Below are 7,776 nucleotides of genomic sequence, written 5' to 3' on the forward strand. Positions count from 1 at the left end.
TTTCATTGTTGCTTTGTTACTCACAGGAATTTCTCTACTTGAAAATGACTATACAAATGTGGGGGTGAGCTATTGCTCTCCCGATTCCCCCGCCACTACATTTAGCCTGTTTGCCTACAAGCTTTATAACTTATAAGTCGCTTCATCTTATGATCCAATACGATATTAGCTTCCTCTGAGAACCGGGGTTCGAATCCTACTTTGGTTGGAATCTTGTATAACTTTCTTCTTTCGCTTTGTGGTTAAGAAGTTCATAACTAGCTAAAACGAAATTTTATGTAATAAAATAAGATTTCATGAAAATTAAATTTTGTGTTGTTGAAAATAGCAATCAAAACTAAAAAGTAATGACAGATGATCGAAATATTTTTACAGCCAAGTTGAAAAAAAGGGGTCAGTCGTATAAAAATGTTATATGAAAAAACAAACAAGTTTTATAAAGAACAAATCCTGTAGCTATGTAATGTAAGATTGGGTGGGATAAAAAGTGCGGCCTGGTGACTAGGGTTCTTGACTTGCAATCTGCAGCTCGCGGGATCGAAACCCGTCCCTGAACATACTCACCATTTCAGCCGTGGGGGCTTTATAATGTGATAGTCAATCCCACTATTCGTTGATAAAGAGTAGCTCAAGATTTGGCGGTGGATAGTGTTGACTACCTCCTTTCTCTATAGTCTATCACTTCAAAACATGGCACGGCTAACACGGATAGCCCTCATGTAGTTTGCGCGAAATTCTGAAACAAACAAACAAACAAATAAATTGAATCACAGAACTCTTGGTTTTCACTACATTAATTAGTTAAAAATGTGAAGATTTAGCCTGATTTTCCTCGGTTTTCACTACATTAATTAGTTAAAAATGTGAAGATTAAGCCTGATTTTGCATTGAGCAATATCTTTATAGTGATGGACATTTTGAGTTTTTGTAGGGTACTTTGAGTTTTCTCGCTATAAATTCTATTAATGACGTTTATAAATTTGATTACTTACTTGAATTCAATTAAATGTTACTCGTGGGATATTTAGGTAAGATTATTCGTGAGCAGGAGTTTTTTTCCCTTTCTCCTATGTAATAATTACCAGTCACCTACCAACGGAAACCATAAATTACTGTCTGATGTTCACGCTTGTTATTGGAATTATTTATGAACTTATGTAACATTGCCTTCAATGCATCAACCGGTGATGTTTTAAAATGAATCTTGTATAATGTTTAAGGGTGCATTCCTAAACATGTTTATCGTTTTAAAGAGCGAACTTGTAGGCCTAACAAGTTTGTTAAGTCAAACTATTTGTTTGTTTTAGAGCAAAGCCACATAGAGTTATCTGCTGTGTTCGCTGTGGGGAATGGAATCTCGTGTTTTAGCGTTCTAAGTCCTGATATTTATCGCTGCTCCACCGTAGAACAAGTTGAACGGCATTAATCAAGAAATATTTTGAAAAGACAAAATAGTTGGTCCCTTAAAAAAAAAACGATTTGTATGTAGAGTTGACTAAAACTAACCACCAAGTGGCACAGCGGTATGTCTGCAGACTTACAACGCTAGAAACCGGGTTTCAATACCCGTGGTGGGCAGAGCACATATAGCCCTTTTTTTAGTTTCAAATGACCGTGTAAACAAGCGCCACTAATGTATTAGGCTAATGTTGGTGTTATTGTTTTAGCACAAAGCCTCACAAAGGGCGATGTGCACTCTGTCAACCGCGAGGGAATCGAACGCAGGATTTTAACGTTTTAAGTTCGTAAACTTACCGCTGATCCACTGGAGACCGATCTATTAGGCAAATGGGAACTTTTATACGATTATCTAATTCATGAATTATATTTCAGTCCTGGCAAATATTTCAACCAACCATCTCTATGGTGACGAAAACTATCCAGTGAAACGTTTTGTTAGCTCACCATCTATGCATGAACAGTTCGTTTAATGTGCAATATAAAAATATGTTTATATTCTAAAATACAGTACCTCCAACACAAACGTGTATGGAATATAGAAAAATTGTATTCAAACAACATAGATGCAAAGCTAAACATAAGATTTCAAGTAATTGTTTATAAAACACGGAATGTCTACTTTTTTAAAAAGGTAAAACTTGCAAAAATAGAATACGACACCGCTGTATTAAAAGGGAACAAAAGTACAAGAATTAACTTTAATACTAATTTAGAAAGTCTCACCAAGACATTTGGAATGGGAAGATTTGGAACTCCAGTTGAAGACAAGTTCTACAGTTGAGAATGCAACCCAAACTTTAACCGAAATTAAAGAACACCAGTTAACAGGTGTATTTAATGAGATAATTGTAGTAATTATGCAGTTAGCTTAGAGAAATCAAACTTGTTGTGGAACTGTTGATGATTTAAATCACCCCAGAAACGAATTTTTGTTTTTTTAGATCTTGTGGAATGAACGACACAGTGTGATCGCGATAATGAGTGAGCATATTGTTTGATTCATAAACATCGACGAAAGTTGTCATTATTTGAGTCTGAAGTTTAGAATGACCTAGTACAGATACAGCCATTAATGTACTTGTTCGAAGTACTAAACATATGAATTACGATGATGGTAAACTGTACCCCGTACTTCATATGTTTAATACTGACGACTTATGTCAGGGGCACAGTTTACCATCATCGTACTTCATATGTTTAGTACTGATGACTTATGTCAGATGATGGTAAACTGTACCCATGACGTAAGTCATCAGTACTAAACATATGAAGTACGATGATGGTAAACTGTGCCCCTGACATAAGTCATCAATATTAAACATATGAATTACGATGATGGTTAACTGTACCCCTGACATAAGTCATCAATACTAAACATATGAATTACGATGATGGTAAATTGTACCCCTGACATAAGTCATCAATACTAAACATATGAATTACGATGATGGTAAACTGTATCCTCGACATAAGACATCAATACTAAACATATGAATTACGGTAATGGTAATCTATACTCCTGTCAAAAGTACTAAACATATGAAATAAGATAATGGTAAGCTGTACCCCTGGCATAAGTAATCAAGCATAGCTTTCAGTAGTTTTAAAAAAAACGAATATCCAAAGAATAGAGTTAACTGTTGAAGAAAGCCACATCTCCTTCACTAATATCGAGGTAATCACAGACCCTGCTTTATTAGTGTTATTCTTGAAGAGTTTACGAAGTGTAGTATATCGTCAGGGTATGATAAGATAACAGTCCAACACAAAGGTGTACAGTCTAGTTTGTTGCAATTAAACAAAATGACATTTTTCGCTCCTTCTGGCTGTTATTGTTCGAACCATTAACGATGTGTTACTAGAACTTTTAACAACCAAAAACCTCTTTTTAGGTTTTCTTTAAAAAATATATGTTTTTTTGCGACATTAACTAACAGCTGAAGCATTTTGAAGTCCTCTGTCAATATCACTTGGAAACATTTTCCTATTGCTAGATGGGAGTGTAAAATTGAAAATTTAAAAGCGTTAAGATAACTAACCAAAGGTATATTAGTAACATTAATGAAATACTATGGACAGTACAGAATATTCTGAAGCAAATTAGTAGCATAATACAGATTTCTAATTTATTTAGTACTTTGATATCATGTGCTGTACAAAAATATCTAGCAAATGCAAACTAAACTATGAGAATCGATATTTCTAGTAATGTAGCCACTAGCATGAGGAAATTATTTCTTCAATATGGAGTAGATGGTTTCGAACATGAAAAGCGTTAAAGACCTGTCAAAGGAGTCCCCCGGTGGGACAGCGGTAAGTTATGGGGTTCAATTCCCCACGGTGGACACAGCAGATAGCCCAATGTGCCTTTGCTACAACAAAACAAATCCAAAATCCACTGTCAAAGGAATGATAATTTGTTGAAGAATTACTGAAGACTCGTGTCAGATGAAAGAAGTGTCTTGCTAGTTACAGATGCTGGTGGAATTGATTTAGATTTTGTATTTCAAAGTCCAGCTACAACTTCCTTCGAGACATTAGACAGTCTTAGAATTCTGTACCTTATCTACAAAATGATTTAGCAGTAGTATATGGCAATGTAATGGTTACTTTCAGGGCGCTACTTACAGTTGTAGTAACTGTTGAGAGGAGTTTTTAAAGCAGAAGTTATTTAAAATCTACCTTAAATCGTCCTTGTTTCAAGAGGGATAAGCCACTTTTCATCAAAAGGGACGTTGCAAGGAGGTTAAATATAGAGAAAGTTTTCAAATAATTTGTAACAAAACCAATTAAAAAATTACCACACTAATAATTATATAAAAAGCACGAATACAAAAATCTATGCATTGAAAACGGCCTACAATGAAATACCTTTCAGGAGAAACAGAATTGTTTCGCGATGAGTCTGCTTGTTTTAGAATCCGAAGTTAAGCTATTGTGATTCTGGGTTCATTGGAACTTAGTTGTGTTATAAGTGGAAATAAGTGCTTTGTTTATTGAAATCGTTTAATTCACTAAGGAAACCCAACCTGTTCAAAGCCTCAACCGTTGGCTTTAAAATCAAATGTACATTGTAAAAATAGAAGTCATAGATGGTGACCTAGTCCTAGCGTTCACGCGTTTCAGCATTTGGACCATTTATAAACAGGTCAACACATACGCTTGTACATGGTATTTCATATCCGCCAAGTTATCCGGAAACATTGTCCTTGTAAACAGTTTTAGTGTTTCCTCTTAACTGTGCCGTGCCGGAGTTTTCACCAATTATTGAAAGTTGTATAATTTACCAGAATACTGTAAAGCATTTTTTGTGACAGAATAGTTTCTAGCTGTATTGATAATTATATACTTAGAGATATTATGGGCAATGCATTCTAAATTATTTTCTCCCTTCTCTCTTGGCCCGGCATGGCCAGGGGGGTTAGGACGCTCGAATCGCAATCTTCTCTCTCTCTATATATATATATCTGTATATTTATATATATAAGAATGATATGGCTGTATGTGATAGAAAATATTACAACAACTGTATACTTAAAGCTCCTTTAATTATATAACGGAAGATACGTTATCTGTAACAAAATGCGATAACACAGTGATAAGAAAAAACCAGACTCTCCCGAGGACATAACAGGTGTTTGAATATATTCATATTAATTGTACGTAATACATTCTGAGAAAGTACTTACTGTGAGTAATCTACAGTCTGTTGGAACCTGTTTCAACAAACGGCCACAAGAGGATAGGACATGTAATTCATTCAGTTCTGCACAGAATTCATTGCAAGTCATCTGCAGGAAACACCAAGGCTGTCTGTATTGTAACTGTTGCATTTAACGTTTTCTGTTGTTATCAGATACGCGAATTTTGCGAATAGGATTGAAGAGCTAAAAATTCGTGTTAACTTCTTCGCTTCCGTGATTACAATGCATAATTGAAAAAATGAATTTTACGTCACAGAATGATAAGTATCAGTACCCAATATGATGGGGTGCAACACAATTGGTTCTCCGGGGAAAATGTCCATTGGAAACGTGGGAAGCAGATTTTATATATTCAATTAAGATGAAGTCGTGTATAAAAGGCACTCGCTTAAATTATACAATAAATTTCTCAAGGAAAATGAGTTACAAAACTAATGTCATTGAGAAATCACACCAGAAACTCTGCAGTATAGAACGCTGATGACAGTAACAATGTTATGTTCAGGTACTTTGCAGTTTTGGTTGTTACTGTTTTATGTTTGTCATAAACAAAGATACATTTGCTTTCCTTCTACAACGTTTGCTTCGGGCACAGTAGTACCCTCAAAATCAAAGCTCATCTCTAAAACATTATTAGTCCCACATAAACGATCGTAAATAAAGAAAGGTATGCCTCATAGATAGAGTTGGTGGACCTTTAATTATGCCTTATATAAACTTAAAGGAAACTCTAATGACATATTCAATGCTAGAAAAGTCGATGATGAACAAAATTCCACTTTTCTGGCCAAATTTGCCAATTGTCTTAGGTATTTTGCCTGCTCCCCGTTCTCAACAGTCATTTCTTCTCACTAAATATCGCCACTTTAGAAAATAAGCTCGAATCTGGTGTGTTCTGGAGTTCTTCCGCAAAGTTCAGTATGATGAGGCAATACACGTGAAGACAGTTCACCATCCACAAGTATAAACGTGGAGAGCAACGAAACCGACGAAGACAAGGCTTAGCGACCTCAAGTAACGTGTGTGGCTCGAGTAGATGTCTCAATCAAATGTACAACTCCACGGATTGGGCGTTCTCATGCATGGAAATCTATTGCCATGTAGACATTTGGTGGAAGGATGAGAAAGATTCGAAGAGTGTTTCAGCAGCTCGTGTCTGTGTTTACAACAGATTTGAACTTGCAACAGTTAAAGGCTTCAGAAGATTAACTTGAGTAGACTAAACTTCGCGATCGTATTTTGATGGGGATATAAAAATATTGGTATGAGATTCTGTTCATTTTTCTCTCATTATAAGATGTCTGTGTTTAACATGTTTTTTTTTCAGTTCATATAATATAAAGCTTGTTTATACTGTAAGTAATTAAAATCGATCTGTAGATGTTTTTGTTTCTACAATGACACATCCAAAATGCAGAACAGTGTCTGATAAACAGGAATATAAGATATTGAGTGACAGTTTTACCGAATAGTTTAACCGCAATGTGGTAGGCGAAGATACACTGTTTTCATGATAATTTTAATATATACAATTCTTATAAGATCAAATAAAACTAACTAATGTTTTTTCTAATATATACAAAATATATATATATATTAGTTTCAGCGTTTTGCTTAACAATTTTCACCTTAACAACCTCTGTTGTCTCCTGAAAGGATCACTTATTCAAACTGGGTTTCGATACCTGTGGTGAGAAAAGCATAGATAGCTCTTTGTGTAGCTTTGTGCTTAGTAACAAACACCTTATTCAAAATTTGGAAAAGTTGGTGGTCAAGTTTAGTACAAATTGAAAAACAAGATACCACGGATTATCGGATATCTGGTTTTGTAATATCCCTGTTTTTTAATTATACCAATTTATTGGTATCATGTATTTAGTGTAATTTACGAGTATCTGTTTCATCTGTACTTCTTAAATACCTAGAAGTAACGTTAGGTAGAGAGACAGTTACGTCAAACAAACAAATCCACAAGATATGCCTAACTCTATCTAACAACAAATCTCCAAGTAAGACAATGACAATGCTGTCTACAGATATAGCGAATGAAAATTGTTCCATTTTATGTATATTGCAGAATCGATTTAAATCATATGTATACAAGTTTTAATACATTTTCTATGTAAAAATGATAAGTAACACCGTTTAAGAATACATTGGTGGGTACTATCGCAACGTACATGCAATACAAAGATCATATATTAGAGTTGTGGGCTTAATAACGCTGAAATCTGGGTTTCGATAATTGTGGCGGGCTGAACACAGATATTCCAACAAATTATTAACGTATAGGAACTAGGACTATATCCAATTGAAAGTGTTATCAGTACTAATTTAAGCTTTAAAAAATAATAAATAAAGCTTTATAAAATCACTCCCCTCCCCCAATGTAACATATTGTTACTACAGCGGAAGTCACGTGACACTGGTAACACGTGATGAGTTTCTCGAATGATCATGAATTTCCTAGTGCGTTCGGGACGCTCCCTTTTTTAGTATATAAGCCTGGCAGATAAAGCCTGCGGGATGATTGATTGAAGAGATAGAGATAGATATTAAAGTGATAGATAATTGAGTCAAACGAACAGTAGGTACCGTAAGTAAAGTGTGC

Source organism: Limulus polyphemus, unplaced genomic scaffold (genome assembly GCF_000517525.1).
Source record: "Limulus polyphemus unplaced genomic scaffold, Limulus_polyphemus-2.1.2 Scaffold2921, whole genome shotgun sequence".
Classification (NCBI taxonomy): Eukaryota; Metazoa; Arthropoda; class Merostomata; order Xiphosura; family Limulidae; genus Limulus; species Limulus polyphemus.